Source organism: Narcine bancroftii, chromosome 2 (assembly GCF_036971445.1).
Source record: "Narcine bancroftii isolate sNarBan1 chromosome 2, sNarBan1.hap1, whole genome shotgun sequence".
Classification (NCBI taxonomy): domain Eukaryota; kingdom Metazoa; phylum Chordata; class Chondrichthyes; order Torpediniformes; family Narcinidae; genus Narcine; species Narcine bancroftii.
This window is the reverse complement of record NC_091470.1, coordinates 44348220-44369958: the sequence shown is the minus strand read 5'-3', so window position 1 is coordinate 44369958 and position 21739 is coordinate 44348220. Positions and strand designations below refer to the sequence as shown.

Sequence of the window (21739 nt, the reverse complement as noted above, 5' to 3'; positions counted from 1 at the left end):
AATGTTTATTATCTATCTTTTATATTTATTATCTATTTCCATATTGGGATAATTTAATGTTTGGCCGCAGCAAATAAGAATTTTGGTGCATATGTATCACAAACTCTTTACCATCTCTCACGAGCGGACAATTTTTAGCAAAAACCTGGAATGTGTGTCTGGCTAACATTGGCCACCGGGTGGAGCTGTTGTCAGTTTATCAAGGGGCTGCACACCAGCCAATTTTAAAGTGATGAGATAAATAGATCATGGTGAGGAAATTATGAAGCCAAAATATCTTGATTCCATACCAGTTTATACTATGTGGTTTTGTGAAGTCTTTACATTAAGGTTTCTTTATATTAATTTCATCTGCATTGGCTATCAGCTGACTCCACCTGGTAAGGCCTTTCTGTGTTGTGAAAAGGCATATTCCCTGCAATCACTGTTTCTGATTTGAGAGCAAAAAGAGCCTCTGACTGAGACAATTATTTTAACAAAAAACTTCATTTGTCATTCACCTTGAAATAACATTATTTTAAAAACATTCAAAAACGTACCGGGGTGTTGGGGTCAATTGGGTGTATTTGGTTGGCATGTGCTGTTACCGTGCTGTATGTCTAAATTTAAAATGTTAAAGGTACAAGGAGTGCCTAAAGAAATCTCTTGGTGCCTGCCACATTGACCACCGCCAGTGGGCTGATATCGCCTCAAACCGTGCATCTTGGCGCCTCACAGTTTGGCGGGCAGCAACCTCCTTTGAAGAAGACCGCAGAGCCCACCTCACTGACAAAAGGCAAAGGAGGAAAAACCCAACACCCAACCCCAACCCACCAATTTTCCCCTGCAGCCGCTGCAACCGTGTCTGCCTGTCCCGCATCGGACTTGTCAGCCACAAACGAGCCTGCAGCTGATGTGGACATTACCCCTCCATAAATCTTTGTCCGCGAAGCCAAGCCAAAGAAAGAAAGACAAATACCATTTATCTCTAGCGGTAAGTATGACCAAATGTAACCTTTATTTGCGCAATGATCATTTTAGATTGTGTACATGATAAGATAAAATAATTGACAATCAACAGACTGATAATGCACCCAGTTGATGGATGTGAAAGTGATCACTTCAGTCATTTCCTTCAGTCAGGCCTCTGTTCCACAGTTTTACATTCTCCCATTGCTGTCGTCGTTTTGACAGGAGCACGAAACAAAATGCACTGCACAAGGCAAAATGAGTCACTTGGTGAAAGTGTTTGTGTCGAAGGTTGTGCTTTTTGCTCAAACAATATCATAGGTTTCTTTCTAATCTTAGGGGGCAAAACAGCAGCAAGAAGCAAAATCCAGCAGCAGTGTTAAACTTTGTCAGATTCAATAGCTCCAAAGTTTTGCATATTCAAAATTTGTTATGACTGTGTGAGGCTTCCTTTGTTCTAAAAATAAATGTTGCATTTTGATTCCTATTTTTCCACACAGTCAATGAAAACCAATGAAAGAAGCTCAATACTTCCTCTGAATTGTTTTACATCTGAGAACTAGCAACTAAAATAATTAAAAATTGAAATCAAACTTGTGTTTCCATAAAATAACTTCTAAAGTACGATTGCATATTTGATTTTTAAAAAAGGAAGTAGTGACGAATATCATGGCTATTGGCTATATCATGTAACTGCTGTTACAGGTTCCACAGGCATTGGTAAGGGATTGGAAACAAAGTTAATATTATATGTTGATAGTTGCTTCATCAAAATAATATGAAACAACTTCCTCCCAAGAGTTCAGAACAAGATGATGTGCTTTCCAAGTTTTATGTCGTCCAATATAGATGAGGAATATATAAGGATGCCAAACTCAGAAAAGGGACTCCATTACTCCATGTTTACGTAAATATGTATCCAGTGGAGAAAAGTTCTAATCCCAATATGCTACAAATTTTATTCATAGGGCAACAATTTTATACATTCCCTTCACTTTGTAAATGTTCATTTTAATTATTTTATGTCAACTGTCCTGCATTTTTTGGTCAGCTGTCTTCCAAATAGTGTTGAGACAGGATCCCATCTGTCCAACCATTGGACAAGAGATGATATGAAAATGCTGAAAAAGCATTAGGAAATGGCTCCTGACATTTGTTTACAATCTAAAAATACAATCAGCACCAGAAAAAAATTGATGAATTTGGATTCAGTTCCTCCTCAAAGGATTTGCCAAACGAGACTATTGCAAATGATTACAAAGCAAAGGGAATAATTTTCTTTATAAAGGTTCTAAAAATCTTTTGGACATGATATGTAATGAACAGTAAAACCCTGGTATCCACCACCTCTGGGAATTGGTGGATGCCAGATAAGTGAATTTTCCAGTTGCTTGAGATGATGTGTTTGGCTGGGGGTGCCAATTTTAAATGTCAGTATTTTTTACTTATTTATTTTCTGCGATTAATTTTGTCAGTTGCTTGAGGCTGGTGGTTGTTTGAATTATGGATAATTGGAATTTTACTGTAAATATGAAATTTTATTTTTAGAAAGTAACCAGTTGAAGAAGGTGATTTCTACTAAGTTGAGTTGTGCAGTTTGAAGTGTAATATTCACAAGCATAATTTCATTCCCTCATTTCAGTAGTAGAAAATAGTAGACAGCATTTGTGGATAACCTTAACTATTTCAGGACAAGGATCCTTTGTCAGGTCCATTCCCAAGCTAAAATGTCATGAAGCTGAAATGTTAAATGGTCCTTTTTCCACAGCAATTGTCTGTTATATGCTATAGAGGAAACTCTGATAAGATGGACACTCTTGAGTGAAACAACTTGAATCCGTGCAACTCAAGTTTTCTTGACAAGGATATGGTTGTCCAGAAGCTACTCCCATTATAGAATCTTTTTAATTGATAATAGAATCAGGATGTTCATGCAGAGCTTCCTCCCTCTCTTTTATTGCTGTGCTTTCAAAAGCTTCTTTAAATCTTCTCTCCTCTCTTGGTTCTCATTCTTCTCTTCTCACTCACTTTCAACATCCTCTTTACAACATTATACCAGTCTTTTTTGTCCTGTAACATTTTTATACAAATTGAACCATTACATGGAGGAATACTTGACTGTTAACTTCCCTAAACTCAATCTATAGATGTCATTAAAATGCTTTGGCAGTTACACTTCAACCCCAAAAGAGAGTTCAAACTGATTACTAAAATTCAATGTCTTGGTTGAAGAATAAGAACTCGATGTTAACTAGATGATTTGCCATATGATCCTTTGATCTTTCTTTACATCGTCTGATGCTATGGCTTTTCCAATTACAATATATATTGATTTCTTTCATATTAATTCTTCCCTAGTAATGTCATTTCCAATTGTGCTTTAATTTGCTCAGGTCTTGTTTAACTAATTTAAAAATAAATGTTCATCATATTTGCACTAAGCATGAATGCCTATTAAGGAAGAATATATTACTGATGAAGTATTAAAGATATGGTCATCTGATAGGTACAGCAATGTGAGATCCAACCTAAATTCAAGAGCTTTAGGTTCATTTGAAACTGTTTTACTTAGAAATGTTGCTCATACATTCATTGTGCAAAGCCATTGACTACAGTTTAGGACAATAATTGTTATGTTATCTTAGTGTTTTGCTTATTTAACAGATTAGCTGTCCAGGTAAAACTCATGCTTCAGGAAGGGGAGACAGGAATAGGAAAAAGTTTTCTGTGTAGGACTGGTGAGATCCTGGTTAGTGACAAAATTTGCATAATTTATAGGCATAATGTCATTTATGGACCTCACAGCTTTAAATAGTAAGACGCTGCTCATAAATCCTGCAGGATTGGCAGTCTTGATCCAGCAGCTGGCATCTAATGCTGCAGGGTCTGGAGGCTATACCTCATCATTGTGGAACTGAGGCAAAGGACAAAATTACAAGCAGAAACACAGCCTCACTGCACCTCAAGAGCTTCAATGGAACGTCTGGACTTTGAGGGTAATATCCTTCTGCCTAAAAAGAAAGGAAAAAAATCAGATGTGTAAGAGGTAGCTGTAGACTGTGATACTAAATATAAAATAACTCTAAAAGCATTTATAAAAACACTTTTGGAGAAATGATGCAGTATGTCTTCAAATTGCTGGTGAACGAGGAACCGGGCGAGCAGCGTCTCAGTTCCATTTAAAGGCCCAACCAACTTATAAGTTGAGGTGCTACTCATAGTTTTGAAGATGTTATGTTTCGCAAGTTGCTCAATAACTGTAAATTGATTGTTAGAACCTGTCTGTATTAAGATGAGAGCTTGCCGTTCCATAAAGATAACCAAGATCTTGTTGGTGTGTTCCAGTGACCAGTTTAAAGTGTTTCATTCACTCTATTAAGACTTTTAAAATTTCATATTTACAATATCTGCAATTTTTAATATTTTACTTAATTTGAACCAGTGGTATAATTTCCCATAATGACATTTGTAATCTGCATAAACATGCTAAAAAAACAAAGGGATGGTCACTGTTTACAGTATGACTCATTGAAAGGAAGGAAGGAAGGAGAAAATTATAACTCCTAAAATCAATGCACGTGTTGGAAAAGCTCAATAGATCAGATAACGTCTGTGGAGAGAGAAGTAAAGTCAATGTTTCAGGTTTATGACCTTTCATCAGAATGGTCTCTGACCTGAAGAAAAATTTGCACCTGAAATGTTCCTCCCTCTGTAAATGTCTGACCTGCTGAGTAATCTCTGCATTTTTTAAAATGTAGATTTTCAGCAATTGCAGTATATTGCTTGTCAAAGATGCCTATTTGTTTTTATTAGGTTTTATACCACAAATGAGTTCAAAATTCACAAGTGCCATAAAATAAAAAAAACTAGCAAACTGAAGGGTCCAGCACTGAAACTATGACTGACCAATTCTTGCTGAGTTGCTCCAGCAATACTTTAGCCTAACAATAATTTTTACAATTGTAACTAACTACACCCCCAGCTAGTTTCGCTGTTTCCATGTCATCTTTATCTACTTCTGTATTTTTTTCCTCCCTATTTCAAACTTTTCTTTCGTAAAACCCCTTCCTGTGCTCTCTCTCTCCCCTGACTCTCCACCTTTCACACTTTTTGTCCTATACCCCAGCCATTCTCAACAGAAGCTACAACGCAACTGAGTAAAAGTCTTGTTTTCTTTTCACCTTATGTAACATAAATATTTTTAATAATTTTTTTATGTAGTCAGTAGGAGAGACCTACAGAAGAAACCAAAATTTGTCTGGTTCACAGGGAAAGGATCCCATAAACATTCAGCAGAAACCTATAAAGAGTCTCAACCTGAAATGAAGACTGGCCATTGATTCTGTCTGACCTGCTGAGTTCTTTCAGCATCTGCAGTGTTTATATTTCTCGAGCAAACCTTTATGCCTGGAGACATTTTCACACTTTCACCTACTGCCTACAAAAACACTCTAATGAAAATCAAAACACCACATTTAATATTGTAAATAAATATCCATTGCTCCATTATATTTTCATCTTTCAACATCTGACACTCATTTGTTTCCAATGGAGGTGGGCAGGCAAATTAAAATCTTAAGAAGCCACAAGCAAGACATGAGATTAATTTCTCTTTACTTGAAATTCCTTTTCAAGTAAAGTAGTTGATTTCTAATCATTTAATACTCTGCCAGTTAAATCTCTGTGAAAACCTTTTTAAAGAAGGCTTTGTGATATTTCTTTTATTGTAATAAAGAAATGTGTTTTTTTTTAAACAACTATGTTTATTAGCTAGAACACACCCAGACCAGACCTCATGGAGGTCCTGCAGTGTCTCTTGTGGTTTCAGCAGACTCTTTCAATTCCTCCTCAGTATTTGACCATCTTCTGTTTTGACAGTGTAGGATTTTGGATTTACTTCCTCCAGAACAGGTGCCCTTTTGTCCTAAGTGTTGGAATCTCTGAGTCTCACTGTGTCATGTGTTATCAGTGGCCCTAAGCTTCTTGCTGACTTGTCATAGTTTGCTTTTTGTCTCCATTGCAGATGCTTTGGTTTCCATTCAACATCTTTGACATCTCTATTCTTGTTTGAGTCTGCAGAGTAGGGAAGTGCGTTTTGAACCTGATAATGTTTTCTCTTTATATTGGCATTCATGTGTTTTGAGTTTATGCACACACGTAGGTCGCCGTTCTTCTTTTTGACACACAACATTGAATTCACCCATTCTGTTGACTCCTCCACTTTCTTTATGACCCATAATCCTGTCATTTGATCAAGTTCCTGCTTGAGCTTTTCTTTTAGTGGCATTGGAACCCACCTTGGGGCATGCACTACTGGCTGTGTGCCCTCTTTTAACTGTATTTTAGGTGAATAGTAGAACTCCATACCCCTTGAAGATGTCTGGAAATTGATCCAGTATTTCCTCTATGTTGTTCTGTGCATGGGCACTGTTAATGTGGTACACCCTCTTGACTAGGCTTAGGTTTTCAGATGCTTTGTCACCAAACAGGGATTCATGTCCATCTAAGACTACTGCAAACCTGAGGTGATGCTTTTAATCTTTAACTTTCACCTTGTGTTTACATGCACCTTTTGTGTCAATGCTCTATCCATTGTAGGCTTTGAATTGTATAGGATTTGCATGGATATATGCCTTTATCTTCATTGCCCTGTGTAGTGCGAATGAGCTCTCACGACTGGAAGGAAAACATACGCTTTTATTAGCTTATAACTGAGGGTATGGTCTTACAGTGGTCTTCAGAGGGGCTCAGGGTTTAAGTGGGAAACCAGGGTTATATATGGGTAGATGTGGGTGGAGCCAGCCATCAGTATAACACACCACCACTGCATTCACCCCTTCCTGCAGAATGTAGAGTCTGTGGATGAAGACAGAGAAAATTGATTCAGAAAATAAATAACAATTATTTACTAATTTAAGCAGTCTGGGGGTCTGGAGATCCTGGTGGAGTGCCTAAGCATGGGAGGGCCTTGGGCTCCTTGAGTCTCCTGGTCCCCTTGTGAGGGAGAAGTGGTCTCTGGCTCTACGGTGGAGGGGGATGCACTTTCCTTCTGAACTGGTTTCCTTGAAGCCCTAACTGCGGGTGGTACGAATGAGCTCCATGGCTCACAGGGCACTTGAGGCAATGGACCCTCTGTTCCGGCAGGTGCCAGGTCCCTGATGGAGACTGTATCCTCCCTGCCATCCGGGTACTCCACATAGGCATATGTGGGATTGCCATGGAGCATTTTCACCCTTTCCACCAGGGGGCCGGTCTTTCTTCTTCTCGCGTACTTCCTGAGAAGGACCGAACCAGGAGTTGTAAGCCAGGTTGGGAGTGTGGTTCCCGATGCTGACCTTCTTTCATAATTGAATAGGAACTCGTGAGGAGTACCGTTGGTTGCGGTACATAGTAGTATGTGGATGGAGTGGAACGCCATAGTAAGGATTTTCTGCCAGCATGAATCTGGAAGGCCTCTTGACAGCCTACCAGACCATGATGTTTTCCTTTTCAACCTGCCTGATATCCCGGGAGTTGTAGTTTGTAGTTCTGCTCGATGCAATGCCCCTCGCCAGCAGGTACTGACGTAGCTTGTCATTCATAAAGGATGAACCCTGGTTGCTATGAATATAGCCAGAATACCCGAACAGGGCAAAAATGGAATCTAGGGCCTTTATGACTGACGAAGGGATGTGTCTGGACATGGGATGGCGAACAAGAAGTTGGAGTACTCATCAGTGATAGAGAGGAAGAAAGTTTTTCCATTTGTGGAGGGGAGAGATCCCTTAAAATCAACACTGAGCCATTCAAAGGGCCAGGATGACTTGATCAGGTGCACCTTTGCGGGGCGGTAGAAGTATGGCTTGCACTCTGTGCATACCTGGCAAGACCTGGACATTTCCCTGACATCTTCCATGGAGTAGGACAGATTGCATGCCTTGACAAAATTAGCCATGCAGGTAACCATTGTATAGCAGAGCTCATTATGTAGAAACTGCAGTTGGCCAGGCACAGAGGCACAGCTTCCTTAGGATAAGGCATCTGGAGAGTCATTAAGGGCTCCTGGCCAATAGTCAATGCCATAATTGTAGGTGGAGAGCTCGATCCTCCACCTCGCAATTTTGTTATTTTTGATTTTTTCCCCCTTGACATTATTAAACATAAGTGCGACCGAGCGCTGGTCAGTGAGGAACATAAATTTCTTACCAGCCAGGTAGTGTCTCCAGTGCCTCATGGCTTCTACAATGGCTTGAGCCTCCTTTTCCACAGATGGATTCCGGAGCTTGTGGCCTTGCAATGTCCAAGAAAAGAATGCAACCAGCATGCCTGCCTGGTTGAGGGTAGCGGCCATGGCTATGTCCAAAGTGTGGCTTTCCACTTGGCATGGCGGCTTTCGCAATGTGATTTTGGAGGTAGTTAAACATTGGGCTTCAGCTGAAAGGGGGAAATTAGTGGGTTTTAAGAGAGAGTGAACTGTATCAGTGTATTGAGGGATCCACTGGGTGTAATATGAGAAAAACCCCAGGCATCTCTTCAAAGCCTTCGTGGTCCTGGGAACAGGGAGCTCAAACAGGGGGTGCATCCTATCAGGATCAGAGCCAATGATGTCATTCTCCACCTCGTAGCCAAGGGTAGCCAGACATTTAGTCCTGAACACGCACTTGCTAGAATTATGTGAGGTTCAGGGCTTTCGCCATGTGGAGAAAGCTCTGGAGGTTGGCATCATGCTCTTCCAAGGTGTGGCCACAGATGGTGACATTATTGAGGTAGGGGAAGGTAGCCTTCAACCCCTACTCATCCACCATTCTGTCCATCTGCCTCTGCCCGCTAGTGATACCGAAAGGGACCTTCTGAAATTGATAGAGACGACAGTTAGCCTCAAATACCATATATGGACGGTCCTTGGAGTGGGTTGGCAGCTGGTGATAAGCAGCTTGCAGGTTAATGGTTGAATAGACCCGATACTGTGCAAAATTATTCATCATGTCTGAAATTTGAGAGAGAGGGTATGCGTCCAGGAGCATGTTCTGATTAATGGTTTGGCTATAATCAATTACTAGCCTGGTCTTGTTTCCCCTTTTACCACTACCACTTGCGCTCTCCACGGGCTGGTGCTAGGTTAGATGATACCTTCATCGAGCAGACATTGTGTCTCAGACTGTATGAAATCTCAGTCTGCTGTGCTGTACCTCCTGCTCTTGGTAGCAATAGATTTGCAGTCGGAGAAGAGAGGTTGGTGGGGGGGGGGGAGGTTGATATTCATTGTGGAGAGGCTGCATGTGGGTTCTGATTTTACAGGCCCCCCATTCCAAACTGTAATGGGACGGAGGGGACCAGAATACTCCAAGGTCCCACTTTTAAGATGATACAGGAAGTCGAGACCCAACAGCACTAGAGCACACAATTCATCAAGTATAAACAGCCGTATCATACAAAATTGCAACCCCCCCACCCCCAGAATGACAAATGTACTGTACAATGTGGTTGAATACATGTAGAGTGCGACTGACACTCAATCAATATGCAATAATTGGAAGGATGCATCTTTAGGTTGTATTCTTGCACAGTCCGTGAGTCAATGAAGCTTTCAGTAGAGCCTGTATCAATTAGGCATTTAGTGGAATGTCCGTTTACCTTCACAGTCACTATGGAGTTGCTGAGTTGGTGAAGTCTGTCCTGATCTGGAACTATTGAGGCTAAGACCCTGGAGACTCCATACTCTTCACTCGAGTGGCCCCCACTATCCTGTGGTAAGATGGCCACCCTCCTTCCTCCTCTGACGAAGATGGCGTCGAGCTTGAATTTGAGACATGGCAATATGGCTGCTGAGCCTTTTCACGCCATTTCTTCACTGCCACCCTCCATTGGCATGTAGCGCAGCAAGAGGGTTAGGGTGAATTCAGGGGAGATGGCTTGGGGCTGGAGTCAGATTCTGGAGCGGAGCAGGCCACAGACTTCCCCGGGCTTCCCCTCATCCAACAAACCCTCACCCAATGTCCTTTCTTGTCACAGCTAGAACACACTGAGTCTTTAGCTGGGCAACACGATCGGGGATGCTGGCTCTTGCCGCAGAAAAAGCCCTCCCTAGCACAGGAGTGCTCACTAGTCTGGGAAGCGACAGCCGTTAGGGCTGGGGTAGTGGGAGCAGCTAGTCCTTGGAAGGAGTCACCTGGGTGAGTGAGCTCACTCGCTTCAAAGTCATCGTTCTCAAGCTTGGCCTGTTTCAATGATTTTGCCAGTTCAATGTGGCTAGCCAGGTCACTCTTACCCAACTTGAGCAGTCGCTGCCTCATGTACCTCGAGTGAATCCCAGTGACTAGAGTGTCCTGGATCTGTTCTCCTTCACGAACGCGTCACATAGCCACTTCGTACCTACACTTCTTGGCAAGCATCCACAGATCCAGCAGGTAGTCATCGATGGTCTCTCCTGGCCGTTGGCAACATAGATCGAGTTGGTGCTCTGCTAGGACTTCAGGTACTGAGCCTTCAAAGCCTCAATAGCAGCATCATATGTAGTGCAGTCCCTCATTCCTACCCTTGAAATGAGTGTGGACCTCCTGAGTTCATCAGTGTGGAAGATGTCTCTGGTCGTGTTCAGGTAGACCTAGAAGCAGTCTAGCCAGTACATAAACTTCTCAGCCGCGTCGGGGGACAGAGGATCTATCAGCATCAGACCAAGCTTGAGTAGTGTATAGGGAATAACCTAATAAAATTGTAGTGTGAATAAACGCTCTCACGAATGGAGTGAGAACATATGCTTTTATTAGCTAATAACTGAGGGTAGGGACTTACAGTGGTCTTCAGAGGGGCTCAGGATTTAGAAGGGAAACCAGGGTTATATATGGATAGATGGGGTGGAGCTGGGAGGCAGAGCCAGCCATCAGTATAATACACCACCAGTGAATCTCAGTTCACTGCACCCTGATGCCACGTTCACAGATCAAATTGAACTTTGCCCTGGTGTCCAGCTTAAAAGTTCCATTTGTATGCAATGATACAGTCCACTTATCCTGCTCTGTTCACACTTGGCAGTTCAGTGTCTGTTGGTTTATAATTTTCATGCATTACCATGCCAATGAAAAATGTATCTCTGAGAGCAGTGTCTTCTTCAGTGTGTACAGTGTCTTCTATAGTGTGTAGACTTTTACTACTGTTTAGTTTCCCTTTGGAAAAAACATTACATAATGATTCTGTCCTTTGCACTTATTACAGACTTTTCCATAGGCTGTGCATTGTCTTGGTGCATGTTCAGTGCCATATCGTTTACATTTGAATGTCTCTCCATCTTTTTGTTGTTTCATATATCTCGTTTTTTATTTACGTGTGTGGACACACAATGTGGCTACAGTTATGCCTTTGTTTTCACTGGCTTTTGCTCTATCACCAAACATTTTTGTGTGCTGCGGAGCTAATTAACTGGCATAACATATCGTCACAGCTCCAGCTAAAGTAAGCTCTGTCTCTCACAGCAACCTCTCTCTCACCTCCTTATCAATAATCTCGAACACAATTTGATCGCCGATCATTGAATCTTGCAGCATTCCAAACTTGCATGATCTTGCTTTTAATTCCAAGTCTGTTTTTAAAAAAAATCAAAGCTCTCTCCCTACAGCTGCGTGTGCGAGCAAAACATGTACCTCTCGAGCGTTTCATTTTACTTTGGTGAACAGTGTTCATCAAACATCTCGATAACCTTGTCAAAATTGCCCTGGTTTTCTGCCTCAGCAAAAACAAATCTTCCATACCTCTGGTTTGCTATCAAGACCAATTGCTTGCAGATACAGCATGAATCTTTGAATAGCCTCTACTTGCTGTCAACATTTCCAGTCCAATTTACAGCATCAGGATTCTTTACACTTTCCAGTTCTGCTGATATTGACTGATACCTACTCCTGGTATCATGTGATGTTTCTTTTATTGTAATAAAGAAACTTGGGTTCTTTTAAAATAACTATATTTAATAGCTAGCACACAGACAAATAAGACCTCGTGGAGGCATCCATTTTGAATCTACCCAAGATGCCACAGCTCATCTCCGTACTCTCCCTAGTAGTCAGCATTAGCAATAAAACTCGTACTAACACTCTATCAGTACAGTCCTGTGTCAGATGTGTGTTCTTTTCATGTTAGAGAGGCCTAATGAAATTTGTCTCTGTGTCTGTATATCTGTATGTGAATGGTTTATTGGTGTGGAAATATGTTACCTCTGATTGTTGCCATCTTCAGCTACTGTTTTTTTTTAATATATGGAATTAAAACAAAAACTGCTGGAAACATTTATCCCTGTGAGAATTTGCCTTCCTGTCACATGGTTTGTATGCCTCAAACATATTTGTGATATTAAAATGCAGAGACCCTGCTGGTTTTTCCAACCCAAAAAAACCATAAAATCCTGCTGGGCCAGCTGACCTCTTGAAACTGATCTCTTGATCTTTTTCTACACTCTAGATTAAAATCTAGAGTGAAATACTTACATCCAAGCTCCTTCATGGCCCTCACAAACTCGTCAATGGACTAACAGGAGGCCTGGCGTGGGGTGACCAGCAGGTAACTCCCATAGAGTTCATGGGAGCACCCATGGTGTTTCAGGAGGGCCATCGCATCATCATACTTTTCGCAGTCCCGTATTATTTAGTAAGCACGGTGGCCCACCGATGAAAAGAACAGATTGTACTTGTCTTTGTCTCCGGAGATCTTGTGGCACCTCATATAGGCCTTTAAGCAGTGCAGCCACATATCAGAGACGGAGGTCTCTGGATCCCTGGGGTTGGTCTCCAGCTTCTCCACTCGGATTGCCTTGTCCAAAGCAAGAAATCAGGTTATTAAATTGCAGCATGATGAATAATTGCAAGCGAGTGATTAAAGGCTTTAATAACCTGAAAAGTCAGATATGTCTTTACATGTTGCTGGTCTGGATCCAAGGCTAGTATGGGAGATTAGAGCTATCAGCCTTTATTGGGAATCTTATGGAGAGGAGTTTTAGGTTCGGAGGCGGGCCAACCTGTACATTCAAGTGAGGTCACCTCCTGCACTACCGTGTTCCACCACACCCCATTTCTACATCCTGTTACCATCTCCATTTGCTATACATCATCCTACTTGCCTTCCACACATCGCTAACCTTACCTTTTGTACTTTCCTTCCCTCCTCACTTTCCCTCAGTGCTCTGATGAAAGGTCACTGACCAGAAAGAAAGGATAACTGAAATCTTTTCACTTCGGATGCCATCTGACCTCCTAAATATATCCATTATATATTTTTTTCATGCTTACCAATCCTGATACATCAAAAAGTCTGTTGCCTAGAAACCATTTCACATAGCCTCGTATCCTTTCTACAGCTATGTGATCCAGGATCACGCAGAATTAAAAGGGTCAACAATCCTTTCAGGTGAAATGGTGCTGATGGCAAATTTAATTGGGCATCTCTGCTTGGGCTCATGCAATTAGGTCCAATAAACAACAACACCATCTACAAATCTGCTGATGATGTCACAGTGGTGGGTTGTATAAAGGTGATGAATCAGCATAAGGAGGGAGATTAAAAAACTTGGTTGAATGGAGCACGAACAACAATCTTGTACTCACTCTTACCAGAACTAAGGAGCTGATTGTCGATTTAAAGAAGGGAAAGCCAGAGGTATGATCCAGTGATCATTTGGGGGATCAGAGGGTGAGCAAATTTAAGTTCGTAGGAATCACTTTCTTAGGGTATCTTTCTTGGACTCGACACACTAATGGAATCCTGAAGAAAGCACTTCAGAGCCCCTACTTCCTCAGGGGTTTGTGCAGGTTTGGTATAATACCAGAAATCCTGGCAAATCCTGTGGTGGAAAGTGTGCTGACCAGCTGCATTGTGGTCTGGTATGGGGACACCAATACCCTTGAGTGTAAAGCCCTTCGAAAAGTAGCGAACACATCTCCCCACTATTGAGAATATCTACAGAGAATGCTGCCATCGGAGAGCAGCAGCAATCAAAGATCTACACCACCCAGCACACACTCTATTCTTGCTGCTGCCATTAGGAAAGAGGTCTAGGTGCCACAAGTTTCACACCACCAGTTTCAGGAACAGCTGCTACCCTTCCACCATCAGACTCCTCAACAACAAACTCAATCAGGGACTCATTTAAGGACTCTTACTTGTGCACTTTATTGATTTTTTAATTCTCTCTGCATTGCACAGTTTGTTCACTAGCATGCAAAAAAAAATGTTTGGCATTTTCCTGACATAAATCAGAGCTCCCAGGTCCAGAAAATGTTGATGGTTTCGGAGAATCACAAAAACAAGAACAACTTATTGTTTAATGCCATTTGAAGGGGGCATTTATTCTGCAATGAATTCTTCACGTCTGATCAAAAAATTATTGGGAACTGCTCACACACACTCCTCCCAAAGTCCCTCTGCCCAGGAGTAGGAGGATTCTCCTTTGCTATAGTGAAGCTAGTGAAAACCTATTCTTGCTAGTTTTTGCCTTAGTGGATAATAGACGACAAATGCTTTTCCATTATATATTGATCTGTGTTAGGGTGGTGGGGAAATGGGGTGACTGAGTAAGCTTCAGCATAAACAATGCCATTTTGAAGATACATACATTGAGATACTGTTTATCGACTGCAGTTCGGAATTCAACACCATCATCCCCTCAAAACAGATCAGAAAACTCCAAGATCTGGGACTCAGCGCCCTACTGTGTAATTGGATCCTGGATTTCCTGAACTTCAGACCACAATTAGTGAGAATTGATAGAATATCACCTCCACAATCTCCATCAGTACTGGAGCACCACAGGGCTGCATTCTTAGTGCCCTGCACTGCTCGCTATACAACTATGACTGTGTGGCTCGGTGCGACAACAACATCATCTACAAATTCGTTGATGATACCACAGTAGTGGGTTGTATATAAAGGGGCGGTGAGTCAGCATATAGGGGAGGGGGGGGGGGGGGGAGATTGAAAACTTGGCTGAATGGTGCACCAATAACAACGTCGCATTTAATGTCACCAAAACTAAGGAGCTGATTGTTGACTTCAGGAAGGGGAAACCAGAGGTGTATGATCCATTGGGGAATCAGAGGTGGAGAGGGTGAGCAAATTTAAGTTCTTGGGAGTCTTTTCAAAATATTTTTTATTGTTTAACATAACAATCAATATACAAAATATTTTAAAAAAGCAAGGCAAAATAATAACATACATATAACATAACATTAAAGTAAATACACAGTATGCCATATTTTAAATTCCATCCCTTATGTGATTATCTGTTATAATAATTATACATATAAATCAATTAAATACTATTATAACAAATCACATTATATCTTAATAAGAAAAAAAATGGATATTGTACAGGATAATTATAATTAAACCAGCAAATCCACTTATCTAAAAGAGAAAAACTAAAACTAATCTAACCCTTCCCTTTAATCAAGGTTACAAAAAAATACAAAGATGGATGAAATCGCAGCCTCCAGGGATCAAGACCCAAATCACCCAAAATCACCCAAAACTGCCAACTATGATAATAAAGGGCCCCAAACCTTGTCAAACCCATGTCATATCTAAACAGAAAAAAATAGGTATCGTATTAAAGATAAAAAGTTTCAGTTTGACAAGATATGGGGAATCACTATCTCAGATGATTTTTCCTGGACCCATCACACTAATGACATCATGAAGAAATCAAGTCAGCACCTCTAATTCCTGCGGAGGTTTGGCATGACGTCAGAAACCCTGGCAAATTTCTACAGATGTGTGGTGGAAAGTGTACTGACCAGCTGCATCACAATCTGGTATGGAGATCCCAATACCCCTGAGCAGAAAGCCATGCAAAAGGTAGTGGACACAGCTCAGTACATAATAGGCAAAACCCTTCCACCATTGAGAACATCTATAGGGATCACCACCATTGGAGAGCGGCAGCTACCATCAAGTAACCACACCACCCAGCACAGACTCTGTCCTCGCTGCTACCATCAGGAAAGAGGTCTAGGTGCCACAAGACTTGCACCACCAGGTTCAGGAACAACTGCTACCCCTCCACCATCAGACTCCTCAACAGCAAACTCAATCAAAAACATTTAAGGACTCTTACTTTTGAAATTTATTGCACAGTCAGTTTGTTTACATTTCTTTATTTGTTTCCAAGTGTACATTGACAATAGATTTTTTTTTGCACTGCCAATAAGTGGTAAATTGGCCTCACCCGCAAGAAAAAGAATCATCTGTATGTGATGTCATGTACTCTGACAATAAATCCGAAGTTCACTTTTTTGTGATATTTTTATCTGGCGTTGCTCTTGGCATGGATCTCATTCACCAGCAGTTTGGTTTCTGTCTTGGAGAACCTTGGTTGTATTGGCATTGCCTCCCCACTTCACTGTCCTTCATGGCAGTGAGCCTGGAACAGGGAGTGTGTCTTTCAGACTAATCTCTTTCTTTGAACGTGGTGGCAGCAGCTGCTATAAATTGGGAGTGCTCCTGTCAGACTCGCACATATGACAATGTAATATATCTTTTTGGGTCCATGCTTCTTGAAGCTAATTTCACAGTCTTTTCAGAGAACTATTTTGGCAATAGCACAACACACAAAGTGTTAGTTCAGCAACAAAAGGGATATCCAAATTTAGACATGTAATCTTTACACCTGCATATTAGAATCTTAAACAGCTTTTAACATCGCTATCAATATCAGTGTTTTGATGCAGTGACTCTTTTAGGTTATCTGCAATCATATATTCAAGATTCTTTTATAAAACAGAAAATATAATATTACACAAAATTTCCTTTAGTCTACCATAAGACAGAAATTGCCTGGTTCCCCTTCAGTCAGAGAAAGAGAAGCAAAAGAAATCCCCCCCCCCCACATCTAAAGTCACTGAGTGTCCATAGATTCGCCTCCAGAGCTCCCGCAGCCATACAGTTTTCAGTCAAAACCATCGGCAACCTGTACTCCAGATACAAACCTCTGCCATGATCAGGAAGCCCTCTGTACCCTCGGCACCCTCTTGCATCTTGGTTTCAATACCTGGTACCCCTTCAGCCAGTCTCAAGCCAGACCCCAGCAGTCCACAGCCTGGGGCAGGATCCTTGACAGCAGTTGCCACCAGCTCGCAGCCTGTGTGGGTTCCTCGCCTCAAGTCACCAGCAGCCTGTGTGCTCTTCAGCTGCAGAGTCCCTTACTGGTCTGCCTCTGTGGTCGTCATATTGTAGGCAGGGCCTGTGCTACCACTAGGTGAACTAGGCAACTGCCTAGGGTGCAGACTGCAGAGGGGTCATGAAAAAGAAACAGGAGTAGGCCATTTGGCCCATCGTGTGTGCTCCGCAACTCGACCCCAAGTGTGTTACCAGATCTGGCACTCAGTGTGAGGGCTTTTGCGAAGGCTAACATCAGCGCCCCCTTCCACATCCAGCTGCACTGTCGGGGTGTGCCTGAAAGCTGACGGTGCCTGGCTCCACTGCCTCAACAGCCTGTTCCTCCTGTAGCTCTACACCGAGCTAGCCAAAGCCACATGCGGGCAACTCCCTCACTGCCAGAATGGCTCTCTCCTCTTCACCCTCTTTGAGGGGCTGGATGACCATTTCCCCAGTTACTGTGGAGCTGTGTCTGCTGTCATGAACGCCCGTCCTGAAGCTCCGCTCTCTGAGGCCAGGACTCCAACATCTTCAAGGTACTGTCTGTGCGCCTGAGTGGACAGCAGGCCAGCAGGTCAGACCCTCCATCATCCACTTCATCTCTGTGCTGACCTTGCACAACACACCTGAGGTGGTCTCCTGGCTCTTCTTCTCCCCACTGCCCTTTGATGCCAATATCTGCCACATCTGGTGCCTTGGCCATGGCCTTCATCCACCTGCTACTTGACACCTGGGATGATCACTTGTGCCTAGAGGTGGAGCCAGATGCTGGAGACCTGCTGTGCTACAGTTCCACTTTCTGCCTGGCTCTGGATCCCCTGAGCGGTTGCAGGCACCATCAGTAGATGGCCTGCTCTGCTGTGAGAATTAGCAGGGTTCAGAGAACCAGGCAGACTGAAAAGGTACTAAATAATTAAATTTAATAGAACTAATATTATTGTGCAGTAGCCTGGCGTTACCTAGTGCCATAAATAACCCCTTTATCTGTGGGATTGATGGTACTCATTCAGTGCAGGTGAAAGGACATCTCGGATTGTGGGATCTTGGGTGGGCTCGGACTGGGTGGAGGTTACCATGGTTTGGGCGCAGGTGGCAGGGAGAGTGTGGCAGAGGGTCCCCATCCCACTACTGCCCACCCCAACCCAGAGAAATTCCCATGCCAGGAGAGCACAAGCATCACAGGGCAAGAGGGAAGATGATTCTGGTTGTGACGATGGGTGGAGCCTTCGTTCAACATGGCAGGAATGAGATATGAGAGACATTGTTCATCTCCTAAACCCTGTTATTAGGAAATGCTGAGAATACTCAGCAGGTCAGGCTGCCTCTGCAGAGAGAGAGAGAGTAGTGTGTATTTCAGCTCAACAAACCTGACCTGCTGAACGGTTCCAACCTTCTGATTTTCCATCACAATTCCAATCCATGCCTTTCTTTTCCTTTAATATCCATGATACTTATTCTGCAGGAGTGAAGCTTGGGTGAGGGTGGTCTAATTTGTGGGGTTCGGGTGTTGTTTGAGTACAATGGGGGCAGGTCAAACATGGCATTGGTGAGAGGTGTGACATCTCACACAGGGCAGGATAGAGCTCTCCCCTGGTGTAATGTCCACTCTGCTCTGACCACCCGATGGAGCTGGATATGCAAGGTGGGAAGAGAGGGTCTTCCTCAAACCCCACTCTCTATCTCCAGCCAAGACAGATGATTGGGTGTCCGCCATGCCACCCCACGGGCCTGTGGAGAACTACCCATCCCCAAGAGTAATTGGAAGGAATCAGGTGAAGCTGATGCTAGGTGTGGTGCTGGCATGGCATGGAGGCAGATGCATATACACCAATTCATGCCAGTACAAGGGCCTGGACGCTTCACTGCATCTCGCAGACTCCCAGCTCATACTCTTGTCCACTCTCAGTCCTGATGAAGGGTTACAGTATTAGAGTATTACTTATCGTTATTCTTGCAAGTTAAAATAAATTTAACACTTTTAGGTTTTGTGCTTTTCATTTTTTTCTACAAAACATCTGTTTTTGAAAATTGAAGTTGGCAAAAACAGGAGGGGTCCAAGTAGTTGGCTTTGCCTAGGATACAAAATAGTCTGGTGAGGCAGATGATATTTATCCTCATACGCCATCATGTCAAAGAGTTAGGAATAACGAGACCACACAAAAAGTTGTCAGCCAGAGAAGGGTAGAAGCATTTATTAACGTGCTGTCAGACTTAATATAGACGCACAACATGTGACCTAGCGTCATGACATCTGAAGTGTAAACGACCTCATGACATAGCTATGTTGAGTAGGCCAGGGCTTCTCAGTAGACCTGCTGGTTCTGCTGAATCACTATGCCTGGTGGCTGTAATGGCTAATTGCCAGTAGATAGAAGACTGTTGTGTCTACCCGTCACAAGACGGGAGCTGTTAGCGCTGGTTCTGCCCACTCCCTCCAAGTGTACCGCTACACTGGTACTGGCCCTGATTGTAGGGTTGTCTCCTCTGATTCTCCTCAAACTGGGGGATATTCTCCCCATTTTCTGGTGCCAAAAGCCAGTCCTCTGCTTTCCTGGAATCTGACCCCTCAAGGCCGATGCTAAACATAGACACCGCCATCTTGGGTCTAGATCCCAAGGTTGGAGGATTTTAAAATAAACCACCGTCGGCTCCTGTAACAGGCTGTGTGAAGCTGTTGGAAGTTGGACCGGGTGGTGGAATCCTGCAGACGAGCACTGCGTCTCTGCATCATGTTCTCCGTGGGTCCTAACCAGTGCCAACACTGCCATTACAGCAGCTCTGGTGGCATTGTCATTTTTTTTTGATCGTATAAAATAACTATAAAAAATGATGTTTTAATTCATTAATAGAATTATTCAGCACAGTTCTTGTAAGGGAGCTATGCAAGCCATGTGGACTAATAGTTCATGTTGTACAGTTAGAATGAAAACAACATTGTTATATTTTAATGAGAAGAATTACAAAGCAAAGAAACAATGGAAAATGTATCATATTTGAAAGTGATGGAGATATTCCTGTCAGTTTTACACAAGCCATAATATATTAAACCCAAGCATCAGAAGGCTTGCTGTTGCAAACCTTAACATGCAAGTTTTTCAAGGTGCTCCCAGGGTCAGGGTGAACTCTTTGAATTGGCTTGGTGGCATCATCAGCTCTGAGTGTATTCAAGTGATTGCAATCTCCCAAGTACCTGGATGAAGAGAAAATAATTAAAATCAGCCACAATTTTTTATAAAGCAAGTGGCAGATCAACTGAAATGAAATGGATATGATCTACATGGATTTTAAGAAAGCCTTTGACAAGGCACAAATTGGGGCAAAAGTGGAAAAGAATAAAAGGAATAAAAGTAGGGGAAGTATTAGAAATTGAAATAATGGTCAGAGAGTGGTGCCAAAGAGCAGGTGTCAATTTTAACTTTCTCAGAGCTATGGGAACCAGTACATAATATAATTATAGGGTTACTTCAAGTACCGTAGATTATACTGCAATCTCTGGGCCTTGTCCACAAGATAGCCTTCAGCTGCCTGCCTGGAATGCATTGACATTTGAATAGGATCAGGGTTTGGGCAGTCATGGGCTATAGTAAAGCCAAGCAGCAAGAAAATAAATTATGGACTGAAGGTTTTAGAAGAGTTATACACATATATCACAGAAACAGGCCCATCAGCCCATCACACCATGCTGACCACCAAATTCCCATCTATACCAGAATTTAATCCATAGTCCTTTCTTGTGGGAGGTCTTTGTAGATCTGGGTTGTTCATTAAATGCAATTTTTTTTTTTGTCATCTGGTATTTAACTTGTATGAAAGCAATCTCCTGATTTGGGGAAAAAGTGTGGTAAGTCGAAATATTCATCATAGGGTTGGATGCTGACCGTGAGTCTAAAAATTGGGGTAAAATTCAATAGGCATCCAATGAGAACTTATGACTGTTTCAGGTGGGCAAAAGCATGCTCATTTACCAAACTATCAGAAAATTGCATCAATCAGGTCGTAGGCATTGAAGCTCTTCCTCCACAGACACCCACTTCCTATGACCCCAGCATTGAAATCTATGGTTTACAACTAACACCATCCAATCTTCAGAAACAGCACAAATAACAATCTGTGCTGCATTGTTACCTCAATGTACGGTTCCATGGTAACACCTCAGAGATATGATGATGAGTCACTATTCGTTATGCTTATTCTTTATGCGAGGCTGATGAAAATATTTTTGAGCAAATGCTTTTTTTATGTTACAAATATTTTAGTGACCTTTTTTATATTGACTAATTATTCAGACAACAGTAAAGCATAACATTTAATCTTTAAATTAAATAATTTGCTTTTAATAAATGTGCATGACTCTTGCAAACATATAGAAATAAAAGGTGAAAATTCTTCATCAGGTATTGGAGAGCATTAATCAAATTTACTTTTCTTTTGTATTCTGCTTCAGAATTTAATAGGGCTTGATGAGACTCTTTGGAAAATGTAGTGGATCTTATTATAGTTATTTTGCTTGTTTGGAACAGGAAAAAAATTAATCTTAATTCCTAAATACACACCTATTATATGCTCCATTAAAAAAAATATTTTTACGCATCACATTTTATTGAAGTTCAACTTGGAAAGAAGGCTATCTATCTTCATAATAATTGTCAGAACTATTTTCTCATTTATTTTTGTTGAC

The 21739-nt window shown here is 42.1% G+C and overlaps 1 long non-coding RNA gene across 1 annotated transcript; it reads right to left on the bottom strand.

The window, feature by feature from the left end:
• Positions 1 to 20032: 20032 nt before the first annotated feature.
• Positions 20033 to 21145, bottom strand: LOC138752321 (uncharacterized). Its single transcript, XR_011350518.1, has 2 exons — positions 21027 to 21145; positions 20033 to 20251 (listed from the first exon to the last, which is right to left on the bottom strand). It is a non-coding gene; the product is annotated as an uncharacterized lncRNA (long non-coding RNA).
• Between the last annotated feature and the right edge of the window lie 594 nt (positions 21146 to 21739).